The sequence below is a fragment of the Pleurodeles waltl genome, chromosome 8, assembly GCF_031143425.1.
Source record: "Pleurodeles waltl isolate 20211129_DDA chromosome 8, aPleWal1.hap1.20221129, whole genome shotgun sequence".
In the NCBI taxonomy this organism is placed as follows: Eukaryota; Metazoa; Chordata; class Amphibia; order Caudata; family Salamandridae; genus Pleurodeles; species Pleurodeles waltl.
The window spans coordinates 1,141,560,545-1,141,583,719 of record NC_090447.1 but is presented as its reverse complement, the minus strand read 5'-3'; the positions used below and the strand labels follow the sequence as shown (position 1 = coordinate 1,141,583,719).

Sequence of the window (23,175 nt, the reverse complement as noted above, 5' to 3'; positions counted from 1 at the left end):
GCAATTTAGGGATCAGCTGACCCAAGTAGGCTAGGTCAGGCCAGGCGCCTTAGATCAGGCTAGCTCTTTTACAGTTTCTGCTAGCTCCTCACTACTAAGGTTTGCCTCTAGAACTTCACCTTGGTTTGCAAAAAGTCTGTGAAGGGTTAATGGTCCAAAAAATCAAACACTCAGGTGTACAAAAGGTTCTTGCAAATGCACTCTCAGTATCTTAATCCCTATGTCTGTGGCCATGTGTTAGTTTTCTATGTATATTAATTGAGGAAGGCATATTATGACATGAAATGCATTATAAATTATAGCTATGATTGTTCAATAGGCTAGATGAGGTTAATTTTGACGCCATCATGACCGGTCAATGCCAGTATCATGAAGGGTGGTCTTTGACGCCCCCATATCCGCATAACCAACTTGAGGACGTTGCACTCTGTTCCTCTATGAGTTGCAGTCGTCCAGTTTGACTCGAAGTAGTCAGTTGAGAGGTCACCTAGTTCGTTACTATATGCGTCATCCAGTGGAAATCTCCAAAGGGGGACATGAGGTCACCTCCTCTCCACAGAGTACTCCTGTAGGAGTGATGCATGACCTGAGAGAAATCTTGCCAAGTACTGTATCCCACCAACCCTGTGTGCGATCGTCTCTGTAAGCAAGAAGTGGCCCAGTCTGTTTTAGGTATTGTGAACCGGCATGCAGCATGAAAAAATCCCTACTGTCCAGGTGGGTCACCCTTCAGCTTTCCACACAGTTAATGTCAGTCAATGTGTTCCTAGGTGCAGAGACATATTGGGCTTTGTTCTTTGCCAGGGGGTCTGCCTGTCTAGATATCCATCTAAAATTCTGTGCCCGTATGAGTGGAACGTCCGATGAGGGATGAGCTCTTCCTAAATTTTTAAATAACAATCCCTATCGTCTGATTTGGGGGGGTAGATGTTTAACAGGCACACTTTGCTGCCATCTGAAGTGCCATATAGCAGCACAAATCAACCCTCTACGTCAGCTTTGAAGGAGCACATCTGGAAGGGGACCCCTGGGTTTATCCAGATCAAGACAACTGTTGCACAGGTTGAGAAAAATGCAGAGTATAATTGCCCCCTCCATTTCCTGCCCAATTTCTGTTTCTCCCATTCAACAGGTGAATTTCTGGAAGAAATGCAATTCAAATCCCCTGTCTTCTCATAAACAACTGTACTCTGTCATTTTACAAAAGTATTTAACCCCCTAGAACATTCCTGGTGACCATATTATTTGTGTCCATAATTTTGTCACACCAATATTCCTCTCTGGGCGCGCAGTGCCCTCCAGAGGTTCTCATTATCCAGTCCCACTATGGCCCCTCACCATGCTTCCCCACATTCTCAACCCTGGTCTGGACAAAAAACTTCAATAATGCTGAGCAACCTGAATGTTCCCTTACACACCCCCTTCACCAGGGTAAACACACACTTTCCCCACTTGTGTCTCCCCAAGAATATTTTGATTCCTATATGCCCTGCCTCAAAAATGTTAGTGCACAGTTAGTGTTTATCTCTATTCTAACTACTCATTGCCATAGTATTTGGGATTTCAGCTAACTCTCCTGCCCCCACAGGGAAGGTCCCACCAGGGCTAGAGGTCTGTGACACACCGGACTCTACCATTTTGTGTACTTAAAAATGTGTTTCCACTTAAACAAACAATTGTGTAACTCTATATGAATACAAATGGAGATACAGTCATAGATGAACGAGGCACAGGTGATTAAGTGACTCCGGTTTGTTCCCCCTCAAAAGTATCTTCAGTTATCAGGGCTAACTCTCCTCCCTAGGTAAAGGGATGAGGGTGGCGGAGCCAGCCAGCAGTGTCCACATTTATGGCCCTTGTCAACTGGATACAATTGCTGGCGTATCATTATTATTTACAAGCCTGTCCAGACGGAAGGGTGTTCCAGGGTGATCAATTCTCCAGTCCACAAAATAGGTCCGCCACAGTTAATACCAGTTTGAGTTGGTCGAGCAGTCCCTCCAGGTTTTCGGCTATTGTTGTCACCGTGACCACCTACACTAGGGCTCTGGCTTCCTCCCACTCCATCTGCTGTCCTAGAAGACACAAGGTGCCACCCCTAAGGACTACTACTCTGGGTTCCTATTGAGTACTCCTCTGATTCACTGGCAGGCGATATTCAGGTGGACAAGTCATCCAGGCAGACAAACTTCCCATTGCCCATGGTTGGGAGGCCTTCCTCTATGAGGCAGAAGGCAGCCATCTCCATGCCTCCTCCAACATAGTGAATAAGTAAATTTTTAGCCCATGGATTACCTTCAATTTTGCAGGGAACAGGAGCATGTATCGAGTGCCCATAGCTTTCAGTTTTTGTTTGACCACACTGTAGGACTATCTGAAGCGCTAAACTGTGCGTGTAGTCCAGGAATATACAAATGACACGGTAATCAAGAATCAGGTCTCCAACTTTTCAGATCATCTGCAAGAGCGCATCCCGATCCCTGTGGTGAGAAATTTATCAATCATCTGTTGTGGTGGTGCACCTAATGGGGGTTTTGGGACCAGCAATCTATGGGCTCTTAATTACAAAAAAGTCAGAAAGCGCAGCTGAGGCAATCGTGGTTCTAAGCCATCCCTCCAGGATCAGTTCTAAAGCTGTCCCTTCCACTCCTTCGGGGAAGCCCAAGCAACAGAGGTTGGCTCTCCATGAGCGCCCCATCTGCACCTTCAACACTTTCGTCCATCTTCCTGTTCAGTTCTGTGAGCGTTTCTACCATATGTACAGTGTTGTCATGTTGCACTCTGTGGTCAGGGAGAGTTCAGCTACTTTCTTCAGATTCACTTGCAGCAGGTTGACATCTTGAGTAATGGTGTATTTCCGAGTGTAGTGCTGAAAGTGAGTTTTCATTAGCTGCCAGAATTTGTGTCTGTGGGGCCCATCAACCCCTGAATGGCCTGACCAGGTACAGTGTCAGTTGGGCTCTCCTCTGCTTGGTTTGCTCTGGAGGCCACAAACTGATCCATTTTTGTATGTTGGGTGGCTCGATGCATCCTGTCTTTGCCCACCATAGAGCAGGGAGTGTCCGGAATACCACTCCCCAGGGCAGAGGAGCGTCTGCAGGCAATTCGGTTCAATCAGCTGTCTGTCAAAGGTAGAGTCTCTCAGGGCCCTCAGATGCAACTCTGGAGTAAGGGCCTGGGGCCATCCACCTTGTAGTGGCCCCTCTAGGCATCCGCTGCTGATTCCTCCACCCTGCGCCTCACTGAGGACCTTCCATGTCCCACTGCTGCAAAGGAGGGTTTGGTTCACTCCTAACCTGCTCAGCTCTGTCTCCCCCCCTACCTTTGAATAGCAAATTGTCCAGGCGGTCTTCCACGCTATCTGTGCTTCAGGTTCCTCCCAGGGCCGCTCCCCATAATCAAGTAGTCAGCCCCAGCCTATGCTGGCTGGGGACCCCGTATGTGTTGTGTTTTCAGGGGTGCCTGTGCACTCTGTGTAGTCCCCAAGGTGTGGTTCTCCTGAGGTTGGCCTCCCACCTAGAGACCTTCTGAGACACTGGTGTCCCATTGCCGCTGTCCAGTTTGTCATGCAGTTAGGCAGTTCCCAAAATGGCCTCAGAGCTGTTGTCCCCAAGGGCCACACACTTTCCCAATAGTTATCACGCTCCATTCGGCTGCCACCTTAGGTCCACCTCCTGAGTGGGAGGGCCCGCTGGCTGCTTCTCTGTTGCAACATCCCACAGTGGCAACTTCTCTTCTGATCCCTGCTGTGTGGTGGACATTCTGTGTATCTGCAGCCCCAATAGTGCACTGCACGACAACCGGAGATCACCAAAGGTTCCTCGCTGCTCTTGTCTGCCAGAGCTGGCTACCTCTCTGTTGGTGCTCTGGCAAAGCGCCAGACACAAGCGCCAATCACTGCTGTCTTACCTCCGCTCCCTTGTCCCCCATGCAACAGTGTCAGTGTTCAAAAGGGCCCCAGCTCTGCTGTCTTTCCAAGCTACGCATCTTCCCTAGTAGCGTCGCAGCTCGGACCGGCCACCATCTTAGGCCGCCCTCTCAGGAGCTGGGATCCTCCAGTCGGGTATGTAGAGTAGGTTCTTGTGGGAATATCGCCTTTCTTGTTTCAATGTAGTTTAGGGGCTGTTGACATCGTTTTTGTGATGGTCATTCCAATTAGGGCTCAGGATGAGTCAGGATACCAATGCTGGGGCGGGAACTCTAGGGTTTAGTTGCCACTGGCGATGTTGTCTGCCATGCCCCCTAAATAGACTGGTTCTTGACTAGGATGGTATTGGTGGGGGTTTGCTGCATATTGAATTGATTATTATTTAAATTGTGTCTGCTTTTGTGAGATTTTTTGAGTAAATGATTTCATTGTATTTACTTTTATTTATGAGTATCTGAAGATAAATTATTAAATTGAACTTTGTAATTATTCTAGTTGTGGTTAATTAATTGGTGACCTTAAAAGAGTTGTGGTTAATACATACAGGTTGAATGGGTACTCTTATGCTTTCAAAATTCCAACACCCTTTAGTTTATTGCCATCAGTTTATTTCTGAACATCGTCCGCGCCCTCAGACACACAGCCCAACCGTAACAAATTGTATCTGTGTGCGAATCTCTAAATTGTGACCTTTTTAAATGAAAACAAGTCCATCCACAGAACGGGGGGTGGTAGGCTGGTGAGGAATCTGTGGTGAGTGTCCATAAGAAAGCACATTACCAAAAGTACGTAACTTGTTCTCCTGATGGATACTAGATTCCTCACATTTAGAGTAGATACCAAAGCTGTACCTTCCCTGGTGGTGGGTCTGTGGAAGGACTTCTACCAAAAAGTTCTTTATGACTGAACAGTCAAAATGCCTTTCTCGGCAGACATATCAGACAGTAGTGTTTCAAAAATGCATGCACTAATGCCAGTGTTGCAACCTCTGAGATATCCAGGGCAGTCACTCCATGTGCTAATGCAGTGGTAGCAGCTATAGCGAAACGCCCTCAACCATTTCAGAGGCTGCTAGCAGATTTTTACACAGATGACGATCCATCTGTACAATGTTCGCCATTGCATCACATTGCCTTTATTTGCCTAAAATACTTCACAAAGAGCAGATTGTCAATCTGATGGTCTTCAGTACGATCACTCTAAAAACTGAGCACCCTTTTGGGGTTCAGCTAATGGAGCTTCTTGTCCTCTTTCGAGGAGAGAGGCAGAGAGTGATGGATTGACTGGGAGAAAAGAGGTCACAACCTGTGGAATAAAAGCTGCTGTGTACATCATCAGAAGCTTGGCTGGAAAGAAGGAGGTGTACGGTAGGTTGAACTGGCATAGCTTGGATCTCACTCATGCGACGAGTTGATGTGATTGTGATGAACAAAACAGTCTTCAGCAGAGTCAGCCGATGTAGAGGACAGCTGTGTAGAAGTTCAATGGGAGTACCCATCTGAAATGTGAATACCAAGTTATGGTCCCACTGTGGCATCACAGCAGATTTTGGAGGGAATGTGTGCAATGTAAACCAAACTTTTGAGAAAAGGCTTCCTAACAGGATATTTGAACAAGGATGGTTGGTATGGCAAATGTCAAAAAGGCCAAAATGGCTAACAAACGACTTTTACAGTGCCCACTGCAAGACCTTGGTAGGTTAAAGACTGAACGTATAATAACACGTCCTACAGTTTGGCCTGTGCGGGGTCCGTGTTACGGGTGCTAGACCAAGTCACAAACCTGTCCCAGCGTCCTGCATAAATGGATTTCGTCCGGATGTCTGGCATCCAGAATGACATTCACTACTTCATGGAGGTGCATCCTGTGGAGGCCCGGGTAAAGACCCTGCCCTGTTGCTGTAACAGAAGACCCTCCCAAAGCAGCAGCCTCATCAGAGGACAGATGCTCATGCCCAGAACTTCCAGACAACACACTCTCCTGACCCAGTCAGGAGCCATTAGGATGACCTGGGTTTGGTCATTCCCATCTTCTTTAGAACTCAGAGCAGGAGAAATAGCAACAGGAGGGCATACAGGAGTACTGAGCTCTACTTTAAGCAGAATGCGTTTCTGAGAAAGAACCTTCTTGAGAACCGTAATGTGTAAAATTGTTCAAACATCATGTTCTAAGGAGTGGCACAGAGATCAAGTCACGTCTCTCCACATTGGTAGAAGACTTCCTGCATCACCTCTGGGTGCAATGGCCATTTGTGATGTGTTAGGTGGCACAAGCTCAGTTCATCCACCCTGTCGTTTAAAGATTCCACCAGGTGGTGTATGATCAGAGAGGCACCCTGACCATTCAGACAAGCCCAGAAGTGCACAGCGTCTTGCCAAAGAGTACAGGACCCCACTCTGCTCTGCTTGCTGCAATACCGTATGGGGTGATGCTGTCCATTAGGACCTGAACTAGCCTCCCCTAATGGACAGCAGGAAAGCTTTGAATGCCAAGCAAATAGCCCACAGCTCCAGCAGATGGAACAGAACTGATCAGCCAACTACCCCCAGTAATTCTCAGAATCCCACAACATTAACATTTTATTCACTGTGAACTGCTTAAAACCAGCGGTGCAAAGTCAGTGCACATTCAAGCTCAGTTTTGGGGGTTTCAGGTTCTGTTATAGGTACCTTGCTGCTGTATCTATGGCTCCAGGGTGAACAGGAGGATTGCGCAATTCCTTAGAAAAGATAAGTGTCATTGGTGCTATCAGTGAGAAAAACATACACATGGAGGTACAATTGGTAGTGAATGGAGAAAAAGGTTAACGAGGAGATCATTTCTGGTCTCACTAGTCTTCTCTCACTTTCACTCTTCCACAAGTATACATGCACCATTAGGTTCACTGGATACAGAGGCAACGTGTCATTCTAAAGACTGGCAGTTGTTTTACTGATCTTTCAGGATTGCCTGTTCAATTAATAAATGAACTGTAATTGTTTTATTTGTTGGGTCTCAGTTATGCTGTTCTCTGTAGTGTCAAAAGGCTCCAGTATTTGTGTGCTTTAGTTTTCTCATAGTATTGTACAACACATAAAACATAGGCCCACATTCTTCACATATTTATTAATAAGAAACTGTTGTGGTTAAGAATATTGGACACTGAATTTCAACTGATCACCTTCTCCTATCATGAAACCAATGAGCAGGGATATATGGTTAGACCCAAACTAGGAAAGGAAAAGGAAGGCCCTGACAACAAGAATATGGGGTGATGGTCAGGGATGGAAGGGGAAATCGCTTCCCCTTCCACCCCACTCCCCTCAATGACGTCAGCGCGCGATTGCGTGCTGACATCATGACAGGGTGCAAAGATGCGCTGGAAGCCATTTGCTTCCAGCGCGATGAACAGAACGGAGGTGAGTTTTACCTTTGGGCTGGGGGGGCGAGAGGGGTCCCTCTAAAAGAAGCATCGGGGAAAGGAAAGGGCTTTCCTTTCCCTCGATGTCTCTTAGCATTCCTGCTGCCTGATCGCAGGAATGCCCACTAGACACCAGGGAATTAGTGTGCGTGTGTGTTTGCAGTGTGGGGGAGTGACCCCTAGGGCAAGGGTCGCTCTCCTTTGGGGGCCAACTTATTTTTTGCCGTGGGGCAGATCGGCCTTTTATTTTTAAATGGTCGCCACCCCAAAGGGAGCAATATAATCTAGGCCATTTCTGCCCCCCTTGGGGGCAGATTGGCCTATTTTTTTTGGTCCTCCCCCCATGGGGGCAGAAACCATAAAGACGCCAGGGATTTTAATTTTTTTTTCTTTTGTTTTTTTCTGTGTTTGGGGGTCGCCCCCAAGGGGCAAAAAGCACTATTGGGCAGTTCTGCCTCCCTTGGGGGCAGATCAGCCTATTTTGTTTAGGCCCATCTGCCCCCAAGGGAGGCAGAATCCACTTAGCGGCAGGGATCATGTGTGTGTGCGCTTTGTGTCGGGGGTGGCCCCTTGGGCAAGGGTCACCCCCAAAGGGGGGAATATATTCTATGGCATTTCTGCCTCCCTTGGGGGCAGATTGGCCTATTTTATTTTTTTAGGCCCATCTGCCACCAAGCAGAGAACACTAGACACCAGGGAAAATTTTAAAATGGTTGGTGGCAGGGTGTTTGTCAACTGGCGAAGTATTTGCATTTATGATAATAACAGTTTATTTCTCCTTTTAGTTCTAGTTCAAAGCATTTGCTTCCTTTGCTGTGGCTTGTTGCAGTTTTGGCAGTGGTTGTCCTGCAGTTTGCGTAGTTGCATGTTTTAGGTAAGTAAATAAATGTACTCCTAAGGAGTATTGTTGCCATTCATGAATGACATGTTTGTAGGTGATGTACTGAATGCAGGATTGTGTGTGAAATTGTCCTTAGATTTATGCACAATGATTATTGTGTTGTCTTATGTCTAATTTGCTTTTTTCTCTCTTTTTAGTGGGATATCATTGGTGATTGCTGTAGCTGTGCAGAGTAGTTGCTAGTGAGTCAAACTTTTTCAGGCAAGTGAGCAGTATAGTTTTTGAGTTTATAACTCTTAGTGATAAAGCTACACTTTGTTACTTATCTTACAAAGTGCTGGTTGTTGGTAGTGCACTTGTCCAGTTACTTTTTGTAGGAAGAATCATGGCTAGCCGTACGATGACCACTCAGCAGGTTGTTGGTGTGCTTTTTGAGTCGTCTTCTGACCATGATTATGAGACTGACTCTGCATCTGAGGCAGAGGAGGAAGTGCAAGTTCTGGAAGTGAATTTTCTGTCAGGGAGGAATCATCTGATGATGAAGCCACTCTCAGTGCTGATGAAGGGCCTGTTTTAGAGGAGGACACTGATGTGCCAATGGTGCAGCAGCCAGCGGCTGAAAGTCTTCCCACTGGAAGACCCGACACGTGGGTTGCACCAAACATGGAGCAGCCACAGTTGCCTGCGTTTACTGTTTTCCCAGGGTGTCGAGGTAATACAGAAAACTTTTTGCCTGTCATCTTTTTGGAAGAGATTGTTGAACTGACTAATTTGAGTGCAGAGCAGTATTTGAGGGACAACGCTGCCAGACTTAGGCCTCGCTCTTAGAGCTAGCCGGTGGATTGCCACAAATCTGGAAGAGTTGAAAAAGTTCTTGGGTTTGACTTTTTTGATGAGGCTGATAAGGAAGCCATAACTGTCTTCATATTGTTCTACTAGTCCCTTGATGGCAACTGCTATATTTCCTGAGTCGTAACCGGTATGAGCTTCTTCTTCGGATATTGCATTTTGTAGATAATGCTTTAGCTTTGCCACGAGATCACCCTGATTCTGATCGTCTTTTTAAGATTAGACCTGTCCTTGATCATTTGGTAGATCCGTTTTCAGAGATCCATGTTTCAGGCAAAGAAATATCTGTAGATGAGCCTTTGGTCCTATTCAAGGGCCATTTGGCTTTTAGGCAGTACATTCCTAACAAGAGGGCATGGTATGGAATTAAATTGTATACGCTGTATGAAAGTAGTACAGGATATGTTTATAACTTCCAGGTCTACACTGGTAGGGATTTCAGTATTGAGCCCCGTGGTTGTCCACCCACTTTTGGAGTTAGTGAGAAATTTGTGTGGAAACTTGGTAGACAACTTTTCAACAAAGATCACCATTTATATGTAGATAAATTCTACATTGGAGTTCAGTTGTTCAAGGAGTTGTTCAGAGTAAACACTGTTGCTTGTGGCACAATCCGCTCTAATCGGAAAGGCTATCCAAGAGAGCTTGTCTGTAAAAAAAAAAACTAGAGAAGGGACAGTGCAGTGCCTTGCGGAATGATGAGCTGCTAGCTCTGACATTTGTAGACAGGAGGGATATGTACATGCTAACTACCATCCATGATGAGAGTACTTCAACTGTGGCTGATTTGGGTCAAGTTGCTGAAGTGAGCAAACCTGTGTGCATTTTAGACTACAATAAGCACATGGGTTGTGTTGATAGAGTAGATCAGAGGTTGGAACCTTACACTGCTGCTCGTAAGTTTTATGTTTGGTATAAGAAGTTAGCAATTCACCTGTTCTACTTGGCAACTTTTAATGCTTTTGTTGTGTTCAAAGATAGTTCTCCAGAGTCAAGGATGACATTTGTGAAATTTCAAGAGTCTATCATAGCAAGCCTTGTTGTTCTGGAACAGGCAAGAGTTCCTAAAGAAGCGGTGGTGGAGGATGTGGCTAGATTGAAAGATCAACACTTTGCTGAGCACATTCCTCCCATAGTCAAACAAAACTTTCCTGCTAAGAGATGTGCTCGAAGAGGTATCAGGAAGGAGACTAGGATGTACTGCCCTGATTGTCCTTCAAAGCCTGGGCTGTGTGTGGGTGGCTGTTTCAGGAGCTACCACACACAGAAGAATTATTGGTTGGCATTACTGTCATGTATTCAGTTAGAGCTTTTGTGTTTGTAGTTTTGTACTTATTTATAATTAGTGGTTTCTTTGTTGTTTCAAACAAAAAAAAGTGATGGCGGTGTGCGTAGGGTGGCGCTTGCCTGGCGGTGTGAGTGGGGTGGCCCTTCGCTGGCGGTGTGAGTGGGGTGGTTCTTGGCAGGCGGTGTGAGTGGGGTGGTGCTTGGCTGGCGGTGTGAGTGGGGTGGCGCTTGGGTGGCGGTGTAAATATTAACTTGCTGTTGGCTACTGCAACACCCTGCCAGGCCAGTCCACACACTCCCATCAGCTGGTTTGATTGCTGTATCAGGCATGAGGGCGTATGTAAGTGATGTTGATGCAAGTGTTGTAATGTGCTGGGCCCGTGGCTGGCAGCTTGAATGGTCTTGTGAATGTCATGTATGAAAGGTGTGTGAATGGACTGTAAAGCGAATGGTGGCTTGTCATGGCTTTACACCTCACAAGCCATTGGTTCATTTTTTTGGCCTTTCAGTTATTAACAGTGCATTTAATTTTTGTGAAATCTCTGGTTAATAAACTTTGATATACTGAACCATCACTCACCCTCGTGCCAAATCCAACTAGTATGTGTGGTAAAAATAACAAAACCTGCTCCGCTGTAATCCGGCATCGCAGCACACCTGTGACACGCTAGGAGTCTCGGTTCGGACCCCGATGATGAAGCATGCCACCAACTTGGTTGGCGGGTGAGGGGTCTTTTTTTTTTTTAACATAACCTAAGTGCGTTTCTTTTCACAATTTTAGTGTTTGGACCATCACATAAGTACGTGGACACATCAAAATGATCTATTGCAAAACTACCAGTGTTTGGGAGAGGGACACCTATGTTTTTGGTCCTGGGTGTGGCCTTCTTCTAGGGAAATCTACCAAACCCCGACATGTTTTAAAACTAGACACCCCAAGGAGTCCAGAGAGATGTGGCCTGCCTGGATCCCACAACATTTTCTTACGCAGACTCCTCTGCAAACCTCACAATTTGCTTAAAAAAGCATATTTTCCTCACTTTTCTGTATAGGATCACCGCTCCCGCACAAATTCCCTACCAACCAGCGTTCCCCTCAGTCTTCCAAGTAAAATGATATGCCACTTGTGTGGGTCCCGAAAGCAGAGTCAGCCTAAAAGATGTTTAAAAGAACAATATGTGCTTATCAACTCGCTGTTCTAACCCCTCAATCTCTACAGGTTAATGGCATTTTTCTGTTGCAGGCACCTGGGCCACCAGCACAAGTGAGGTATCACTTTTATCGGGAGACTTGGGGGAACACTGGGTGGAAGGAAATTTGTGGCTCCTCTCAGATTCCAGAACTTTCTGTCACCGAATTGTGAGGAAAAGGTGTTTTTTCAGCCAGATTTTGAAGTTTGCAAAGGATTCTGGGTAACAGAACCTGGTGGGAGCCCCACAAGTCACCCAATCTTGGATTCCCCTAGGTGTCTAGTTTTCAAAAATGCACAGGTTTGGTAGGTTTCCCTAGATGCCGGCTGAGCTAGCGGCCAAAATCCACAGCTAGGCACTTTGCAAAAAACTGCTGTTTTCTTTGGGAAAATGTGATGTGTTCACATTGTGTTTTCGGGCATTTCCTGTCGGAAGCACTAGGCCTACCCTCACAAGTGAGGTACAGTTTTTATTGGGAGACTTGGGAGAACGCTGGGTGGAAGGAAATTTGTGTCTCCTTTCAGATTCCAGAACGTTGTGTCACCGAAATGTGAGAAAAAAGTGTTTTTTCAGCCAGATTTTGAGGTTTGCAAAGGATTCTGAGTAACAGAACCTGGTGAGAGCCCCACAAGTCATCCCATCTTGGATTCCCCTAGGTGTCTAGTTTGAAAAAATTTACAGGTTTGGTAGGTTTCCCTAGGTGCCGCCTAAGCTAGAGGCAAAAAACCACAGCTAGGCACTTTGAAAAAAACACATCAGATTTCAATGTAAAAATGTGATGTGTCCATGTAGCGTTTCCTGTCACGAGCATTCGGCCTACCCACGCAAGTGAGGTACCATTTGTATCGGGAGACTTGGGGGAAACACAGAATGGTAAAACAAGTGTTATTGCCCCTTGTCTTTCTTTTCATTTTGTCCTTCCAAGTGTAAGACTGTGTGTAAAAAAGAAGTCCAATTGAGAAATGCCCTGTAATTCACATGCTAGTATGGGCACCCCGGAATTCAGAGATTTGCAAATAACACTGCTTCTAAACACCTTATCTGGTGTCCATTTTGGAAATACAAAGGTTTTCTTGATACCTATTTTTCACTCTTTATATTTCAGCAAATGAATTGCTGTATACCTGGTAGATAATGAAAACCCATCCAAGGTGCAGCTCATTTATTGGCTCTGGGTACCTAGGGTTCTTGATGAACCTACAAGCCCTATATATCCCCGCAACCGGAAGAGTCCAGCAGACGTAATGGTATATTGCTTTAAAAAATCTGATATCGCAGGAAAAAGTTACAGAGTAAAACATTGAGATTTGTTTTTTATTTCAGCTGTTATTTTCAGTAGAAAACCCTTGTTGGATCTACACAAATTACCCCGGGCTGAATTCAGAATTATGTCTACTTTTCAGAAATGCTTAGCTTTCTGTGATCCAGCATTGGTTTCACATCCATTTCTGTCACTAACTGGAAGGATGCTGAAAGCACAAAAATAGTAAAAATGGGGTATGTCCCAGTAAAATGCCACAATTGTGTTGAAAAATTGGGTTTTCTGATTCAAGTCTGCCTGTCCCTGAAAGCTGGGAAGATGGTGATTTTAGCAATGCAAACCCTTTGTTGGTGCCATTTTCAGGGAAAAAAAACACAAGCCTTCTTCTGCAGCCCTTTTTTCCCCATTTCCAAAAAGGACGGAAATTTGGCGTGGGTAGCTTTCCTCTACAAAATACCTCTATCTTATAAAGACCATAATAATTGGCTTGATGGTGCCCTACCACATACAGTCCTACATGTTAGGTTCTCGAAGTAACGATGGTCCTACCTGGCCTATATTGGCCACATATACACCGCACCCTCATGCAGCAACCTTGACGGCAGCTGAGGTTCGCCGCTTATATGCTGAACTTACGGCAATATAGAGGTCATTAGTACAGTTTGTAATGCAAACATTAAATACAAACCCAGCACGTTCTGCTCTGACGCAACCACATGCAGCAATGCCAGGTATTAGTCATGTGACTGTACATTCGATTATGGGTAAGGTACCCACCAAACAGGAAGAGATTCCGTTTTGGCTAGCTCAAAAAATAAACGCACTGGAAGCACTATTCCCCCATACAGGACCTCAGGATAAGCATAGTTAATATTCTATGTGCTTGCCATTTGGGATGGTTCCCACAGTAGGTAACTGCAGTACTTGGGTCACGGTTTTTACCACGCTCTATACTACTGCACACAGTACACCGACACTTGCCAATCTTACGGAAGTGTTAAAACAAATTCAAGATGAATACGGGGCTGCACTGGCCCTGGACTTTGGGATGCAACTTATGGGCAATTTTGACTCTGTATCTTCAATTATATCAAGTAACCTTGAAGGGGAAGCAGTTGCACTAGCAGTGCGTATGCGGCTCTGGGATGTTCCTCCACAGGATCAAGAACGTAAGCTGCCAAAGATTATTGCAGAGACCTAGTCTAGTATTGGTCGAGATAGTCTGGGGGCCAGACCCACGAACCCACAGTTTCATGGTAAATCTAATAAAGATTCTACCAAGCAAGCACCGGAGGGCTCTAAAAAACGCTGGGATAAAAAACAACAAACACCTAAAAAAGAAAGGGGAGAATCTCCGCACATGGAGACCCCTCAGAACAGATATAATCTCAGAAATAGACATAATATAAAAACGCCTGACAGATATTAATATACTGATACACGCCAATCTCGTTCCTTTCAGGACTCACCGGAAAAACCCAGTGAGAGAGATGGGCGGTCAGAGCGAAGAACTTAGTACGTGAAACCGAGACAGGAATAGAAACGCTCTACAGAAGTTTCTGTTAAAAAAGAAGAGAAACTTCCCCAACACAAACCCCAATCTAAAAAGAAAAAAGTGGCAGCAGTTGTGAGTCGTCATGCCACTCCGGAAGAGGGCTCTATTGCAAAACAAGACGTGGGCGCTAGCTCTGCCAGACAGTGCAGCAGAGGTCACAATAGTTTGCAGGAAACTTCAAGAGCATCTGGAGGTGAAAGCAACTGATGACATTTTACAGGTTAAAACTGCGGACATGCGTGTCTCCACGCTTGACAGGGTGTACAAAGTAACAATACAGTTAGAAGGAGACATTGAACGCACAATTGATGCAATCTTTTGGGACCACGTTGTTAACATTTATGATATTGTACTGGCCGAAAAGGATTGGCTACCTGAATTTGTCCGTACTTGCACATATGGGGAAGAGATTATCAAACCTTCTTTCTTGCCTCTTGTTCCTGATGAGCTCGCAGAGTCCTACGCCATTGATTGGGCATTGGTGCAGGCACCCACGTTATATTGCAACCACGTAGGGTGGGATAAAGATACCCCCTATCATGTAATTCCAATTAAGAATCAACCTCAACCCCAATAAAACCTGAGGCTAAAGCACTTGTGAGGGAAATCCTCACACAACTAGAGTACCACGGCGTAATCGAACCCCATGTCTCACCAATGAATAACCTCTATTACCTGTAGCTAACCCGGACCATTCATACAGAATAGTCTTAGACTACAGACACTTAAATAGTCATACACGCACATATGCTATACAAAACTCTCATACCACGGCACTTATGAATAACATAGTGCGCAAAAAATACAAAACAACATTGGATATTTCCAATGGCTTCTGCCAAAATATAGCACCTGAGAGTAGAGACTTAACAAGGTTCAGCGCACTAGGCTCCCAGAAAACATTCTGTCATTTACCACAGGGGTACAAGAACAGTCCAGGACTGTTCGTGGCTCGTGTGACTTCAATATTGCACAACATTGACCCTGAAGCATTGTCCTATGTAGATGATATCTACCTTCTAGACGATGAATTACTGCAACATCTAAGACGGGTAGCCAGCATTGTTGTAGGATTTGCTGAATTTGGCTATAAAGTTAACTTCAAAAATACAAAAAAGCCTTCCTTAGTGTCCTATTTCTGGGATACGAATTATCAAATGAAGGAAAGAGTCTAGCGCCACAATTCTTAGATAAATGCGCACAGTTTGAACCTCCAAACGCCCTTAAAAACTCCAATCACTATTGGTTTTTCTAAATTTTGGCAGAACATACATTCCAGATTATGCATCACGCATTAAACCCTTATATGACTTGATACGTCCTGACTTTTCCAGTAAATTCTGGACAGTCTAACACATACGCATCCTCAGAGCATCGCAACAAGACATGCTTGCAGCACAACACCTACACACAAGAGACAATAAAAAACATCTGGTCATCAGAAGAATTGCTGGTGCCATTGGTTTCACCTATATAACATTCAATCACTGTGAGACATTCCTGACTGTGTACAAATCACACTTGTATTCAACAGCAGAACAATGCTTTGCTCCTACTGAGAAAATTCTCACTGCTGTTCAGATGGCTGTCATTAAAGAAAGACCATTAGCCCAGGGGAAACGCATTATTGTCGTATCTCCAATCCCAGGACCTTGAGGCTGTTACCAAAGAGAGCGTTCCAAATGCTCAAGCATTACATCCACGTTGGATCCAATGGACAACGTCTCTGACAGCCATTGATGTTGACTATATTTTTGACCCAAAGTTACTAACTCAAAAATGTTTGCAATATGAACTAGAATACTCAGTTCCAGCAAATACATTGCCTATTGATCAATATCAAAGAGTCATGTACACCAATGGCTCAGCACAACCTGCCATAGACACAAAGCATCAATACTCCGCTGCTTGCGCAGTCGTAAGCGGCTATATGGAGGGTGGAAAATTCTATCCACAACATACCTTTACGCAAACCCTAGAAGATTGCACTGCACAACTAGCAGAACTAAAGGCTTTGGTGATGGCAACGGAAAATTGTGTCCAGTTCTTCAATGAATATCTTCATTATTGGCGCCAGAATGGTTTCATAGATTCTAAAGGTAACACTATCAAACAGACTTCTGTGGGGGAAAGTAGCGGAAACGCTACCAAATGTCCATGTTGTACATACACTTGGACACTAGCACCTTGGAATACATGCTGCTGGAAATACATTGGCTGATAAAGCAGCCAAATCAGCAGTGGCTACGGCTTCTGTTGCTGCAGTAACTTGTTCTAAAACAAAACCGGATGATGACATAATGGTTGTCGTGACAGCCACGGCTGAAGGCACACCCTTGCCAAAAGCTAATATTCCTACCAGATGGCAGTCTTGTTTTCCTCCATAGCTGTAATACCAGGAGGGGTAATCGCGAGAACAAAGTTCGAAGACCTGAGTTGATCAAAGCAGCGCATGTGGGGGTTGCTTCTGCCCATGCTGGTGTGTCAGCTACAATATTATTGCAGGCTCGTTATTGGTGGCCAAGTCTTTACAAACAGACCAAGCAGTATGTCCTTTATTGTGATATATGCCAACAAATTAAGGTGTCCACTGTCAAATGCCCACCGCAGACACCCCTACTGATGTCTAACAAACCATTACAATGTGTGTACTTGGACCATTGCGGTCCCCTGAGCCCTGACAGTGCATATAAATACATCTTAGTTGCTGTTGACTCCTGCTCCAGATTTCTATGGGTGTGGCCACAACGCTCCGCTGACGCTCGGACTGTTATTAAAGATTTGCAAGCCTTTATTGGCACATATACAGTTGCGGCTTTCCACTCGGACCAGGGCCCTGCTTTCGCCTCCAGGGCATTCAGGGACCCCATGGCTTCGTTAGAGGTCCAACTCCATTACTTGTCTTCATTTATTTCCGAGGGAAATAGTGTCGTGGATCGACGAAATTGAGATTTAAAGCAATCCTTAACAGCCAGACTACTAGGTACGGGTCATAGTTGGCTTAATCACGTGTATGGAGTCCAGAGAGCACTTAATAATCTGCCTAAAAGGTCCCTGGGGAGTCGTACTTCATACGAGTGTTTTTTCAGAACTTGAATGCATGTTCCAGATCTTGATGGTCCTGGCGTAGAGGTGACCGAAACACCTTTTGACATAAATGAACGTGTCACTCTCTTGCAGGAATTACAGCAGTTCCATGATGACAACGCCTCTGCCAGTGCTGCCTCCTTAGGAATTAAGGATGTACCAATAACATCTAAAGGCTGGGGATCTAGTATGTGAAAAAGTTGCTGTGAAAAAGAGTTCGGTCCTTCCTATCGTGCACTGGTTCCAGTCCTGGGAATACACGGTACCAGAACTGTTATTCTACCACCGCTGCCTGGCTCTAAAGAAAACCGCTTTATCTCCATTGACAATGTCAAGTTACACCATGTGGCCGATCCTGGACAGCAGACCAAGAGGAACAAACAGTAGTACCCGAATCCCTCTCACTACTGGTCAAGATGTCCCTCTACAAGTTTTGAGCAGCAACACTGACAAGTCTCCGAGCTTGGGGAGGGTGGAAAATGATCTTTCATTAGTTCCACTAGCATCTCTTATAAAAAGCAACACAGACAATGTTGACCGATCACTCCAATTCTACACAGACTGATGTCAACGTCTATTACGAACTACCGCAGGAGACCACTGATGGTTCTCCTCTTGAAAATACGGCTCTAGTTTTTGCACAAACTGCTTCTGGATACTTTGCCGACATCACTGATACTTTCTCGGACTCATCTGCCTCTTCTGTATCTGAACTGTCAAAAACACGTAAGATGATAATTTGGCTTAAACTAATTACTTTGTTCTCCCATGGAACTATCTGTGGCTTTTCTTGACTATATTAGCTTTCTTCCTTTGGATTGGCTTTCTTTCTACTAATACATGGTCATTACCTTCCTGAACGATCAACAGTTGAACTGGTAGAGGAGGTCCTAAAACCCCATTTTTCTTCTCACAAGGTCATTAGAGACTCGTCTTTCGTGAACATTTCTGCTATATCAACTCCTGATAGGATTGTCTGGGATAAATCACATTTGATATATACAGTCCGACAGAGGTCATTCAAATGCCATATGTTTTTAAACTTTCTATGAATTATATAATAATACCCAGAGTTGCTTCTGATAACTGGGATATGAAAACAGTTGATTTTATGATGACTGAGTTGCAGTATTTCACTGTATTTGAAAGTGAGGATGTTTATCAATCCAAAGAGAATTATGGTGACATTTTCTGCTATAATTATTATGGACAACATTTCATTCACAGAACAAGTACCCCGAAAACTATCTTACATTACACACAATGGGAACACTGTCCAACTCCTCCAAAAGAAAGTTCTAAAATATATTTAGTAACATGTACATATTTTTCTGGTCACAATGTTAAAAAATGCTGAGTCATATTATTTTAAATCACCATTTATGGAAAATGTACATATATCATTGACGGATACAAAATTAATTTATTCAGATTCCTTTGTTTCTCGGTTGGCTATAAAAGGCTATGAATATTGGTTGAAGTTGACTGACTTAAAAAGTGTGTGGGGGAACATAAAATTGGCAAATGAGGGGAAAGGAAGCTTTGTTTAGAGCATGCCGGATATCTATTCAAATGATGTTTGAATGAAACTGTACAATAGACAAGTTGTTTAGGCTAAGCAAAAATTAAAGATTTGAATGTGCCCAGTATTCCTGCCCCTGCAAAATTTTACAAATGGCAAAAGTTTATCAATGCTACAGTAGATCAGCTCGATGAAGGGGTCCAAAACGGCACGCTTAATGCTTCACTTTCACGTCTTGGTGGGTGGTTATTGTGGCCAGGAGATACCAATGGGTGTCATAAATGTTATGTAAACTTAATGGGGGATTTTAGAACAAGTAGGCCTGACCCTCGCTATGCGTCATCTGAACACGCGGGTATACTGACAACATACAGTGTAGGGAAACCAGGACAGCAATGGTTGAGGGGTTCCTCATTAGATGCTGTTAAAGAACACCTCAGTCTCCTGTCTAATAATACTGACTTACAGGATTTCCTATTAGGCAACAGAAAACAACACAGAAAGCACTTCTTACATGCAGTTTATTATGAAATTTGGAAGCTTTCTCAACAAGAAACTGCTACCCGGTTAAGGCAAATAGATCAGGAAAATTTACAGAAGGCATTAGCTGTTTAGATAATGGGATTGATACCCTGTACCACCAGATATACACCTTAAACAACATTGTTTCCTCTGCAATAGACCTAGTACAGAGCGACATGTCCTCCTTACACCATGGACAGAGTCAACTAAGATCAGTTATGCAGTTAGGAATGACACTACAAACACCTAAAGCAGGTCGCGTTCCCTGGCAACACGTTAGTACGAGGGACATATTGCCCACGTTTAATTAAACGCGACAACAACTAATGGCTAAAAAAGAAGCAACTTATGTCATGTTAAATATGGAGAAATTAGAAAGGTTGCCTTTTACTGTGGCTGAAATACCATCTGCTGAGTGGTTGATACATGGGGTCATCAATCTGCCTATTTCAACACTTCAATTCACATCCTGCTTAAAACACATTCCAGTGGGCAGATATAAAAAGTTTGGAGATAGTTACATACATGAGGTGTGGGAGCTACCCTTCTCGTACAAATGTCTTAGTGGCATGAAAGAGGTCTTTCTTAGCGGTAGTGAATGCAAGACTTCTGTCAGTCATTCAATGGTTTGTAAACAGCTGTCCTTGCATGGAGCGAGCAACGCTTCTGCAGCAAACTTGGCTTGTTATCTGAAGAGAGTCCCAGTCCCTTTGATTAGACCTGTGTTCCAGGTGCTCTCGAATGGCAGCTATGTGCTCCTTAAAAGTGAGAGCTGTTGTGGGATGCGAGCCAGAATAGTTTGTATCATTTCGGTCTCCAAAACTGTTACGGGAATGTACTTTTTCCTCCTACATGACAGATGGAAGTAGCTGAGATTTGGCCCCATATCACTACTTCAAATGTGAATTTTGACAAGTTGAGCAGACTCAAGGCTTTATTGTTTCAAAAACATGTGGTGCTTACATCTGCATGCAAGACCTATGCGCTTCAGGTTGCGAGGTCATCTGCAGAGATCCAGTCCCTTTTAAGTGCTAACTTTCCGAGACACTTTGGTGAGCTCGTGCGACGGATATTTAACACGTCCAGTAAAACTGGAATTGCTAATTTCTTTAAGGCTGTTGGTTCTGGTTTTGTTCACACCTTCTCCTCTATATTTGGCTTAATACCTTCAGCCATCCACTCAATACTCTCCATTATTTTTGTTGGATTTCTGGTAACTTTGGCTATAATAGGTGGTATCTTTATATTGCTACTTTTTCTGTGCAATGGTTGTCCCGTTACAACAAGGAGTACTGAAAGCACTTCCACCAGCTCAGCTGTGTCGTGAACGCATGATGCAGTACTTTGGAGCACCACTCCTGGAACAATAGGAGTGCGACTGGTCTCTGTCATTCAGACCGGTTTTACATTGTGTGCAGCCTGTGTTTCGGTGCCTCTGGTGCCCCTGGTGCCCCTTTGAATGTGCACTGAAAGTTTGTTTTTCTACACAGCGCTTTCTTTCATTGGCCGCTGATCTGTGGATGTTCTCGCTAATGGCTCATGCGCTTTGAGGGTGCATTTTCTACAGGAAGCTGTTTGTGAGTTGCCCTTTGTAGATCAAGCAGCTCTAGAGTCACTGTTGGGCACACCACAGAATGCTGCTGCCTTGGCTGGAGCTCAGGCTTTGGAACACTAATGCTCCTTGGTTTTTCTTGGTGATGAACTTCCTACTTTAACACCTGCCGAAGTGGAAGATTTCCTGTCTTCAATTATCCAAGATTCAATAGGTGATTTTGAAAAAGACTCTGACTTTTGAAATTCAGCTTTTCTTGATGCTACAATTAACATTTTAAATTGTCCTTTTAATAAATGCTCAAGTGTCTTTTAACTTGTCATTATTGACATTCCCATATATATGCCTTAAGATGAATTTTAGTAGCTTTTACATATATAATTAGGCTTGGAACCAGCAAGGGGAGGGTGTTGTGTAGCCATTTTAGCTATAGTTTTGTACATGTTATTTTAGCAAACTAGGCCTGTTGCTGTGAACTTTGACCTAGATATATTTTATTTAGCTTTGTTTTATTATTTTAACATTAGCCACATTTGCGTTCTTGTTTTATTTTTTCTATCTAGCTGTTCTTTGCCTAGGTCAGCACTACTTTCCTAAACAAGACATTTCTTACACTTTTTGATTTTCTCAAGGCTGCAGTAAGATAGGTTGCCAGAAAAAGTGGTACACTTTGTCTCCTATGTTCACAGAAACATACACACTCTTACATGAGGATCCTTTTGTGGAACATCAGCTGTTTTATTATAAAAACACTACTTTGACCCATGTACGTTAAAGGGAGATTCCAGCCAGATGACCACGACTGTATGCTGATTGCTTTGCTACAGCTGCTTATGTAGACTACAGGCCTCTTGCTCAGGTATGAGGGATGATGTCTTCCCAGGGGGAACCTGAAGGGCAGAATTAGAGCTTAACATGCTATGCTCTAACATAGCCTAGGTAGGAACTATCTCTACAAACCTTAGTGACAAAATGGTAGTGTTATTCTTGTGTTTTACTCTCCTCGTCACACTTTTAATCTTATTGTGCTTCATCGTCCTAGTTATTGCAATACAAGCTTTATTATGTAAGATGCAGTTACTATGATAAAACCTTATTGATCTATACTCTGTCTCTGATTGTCCTTGCAAAGGTGAGACTAATGTAACTGAGAGAAACGGATGAGATCTGAGTTACCACGATTCCCCTCAGGAGTCATTTATTTCATGCGTTTTTCTTGAGCCTGTACCAAAAGTGAGGGTCAGTAAGAGCCCTCCTTCCGGCCTTTGGAGACACTGCACCGCGAGTTAGCGGTCTAGTTGACGCCAGGCTCAAGGCCCGGTGCCATAAATGAGCCGAGTTGAGCGGCCGCGCTAAATAGGAGAGCGCATTACTAGGCTGACTTGCGGCATTGGGAGAAGGTTATTCTTCTAACTTGAACTTTTTTAACTTTTTAAACTTTTAAACTAATTTTCTCAACTTTTATTTGTCAAAAATACTTTTAGATTAGGTAGAGGGAAACGGGGGAGCGTTGTTTTTATCTCTTTTACTGGGGCTTTTTACCTGGTTTCTTTGGCAGGCATTTTTCTTGAGCATGTACCGGAAGTGAGGGTCAGTAAGAGCCCTCCTTCCGGGCTTTGGAGACACTGCACCGCGAGTTAGCGGTCTAGTTGACGTCGGGCTGAGCGGCTGCTCCTAAGGCAAGCCCATCTGCGCCCGAACGGGCCCAGGGGCCAGGGATTATGCCCTTTTTCACAAGTGTGCGGTTCCTCTAGGAAATAATGATAATATTAAGCCTAATTCTGATTGTAATTTTAAGGTGCCAACCGAGTGTGGGGCTGCCTGGATCTATGAGGCATGCAATTGGTCAGTACAAGCCCCTCAAACTTTAAAGGAGGTCAGAGCCCAGTATAGGAGGCCACAGAGGTCTGGGGTGGCAGTACAGGAACAGAATGCGGACCATAATCAGCCAATCCGGTACGCTTTGTTAAATGCCCGTTCTCTCCCCAAGCACAAACTTGAAATTGTGAAATGACTGACATTTGGCAAATTGATTGTTTGTTTATTACAGAAACCTGGGTTAAAACAGAATCTGATCCTGACTTTGTCGCAGCTTCCCCACCAGGGTATACTTATTACAGATTATATAGATCCCATGATAGGGGGGGCCTGGCTATTATCTGCAGGACTACGCTTCTGTGC

The 23,175-nt window shown here is 44.3% G+C and overlaps 1 protein-coding gene across 3 annotated transcripts in view; it reads right to left on the bottom strand.

The window, feature by feature from the left end:
• Positions 1-23,175, bottom strand: part of RCBTB1 (RCC1 and BTB domain containing protein 1) — a 330,491-nt gene that overhangs the window by 31,067 nt on the left and 276,249 nt on the right. The window lies entirely within an intron of this gene.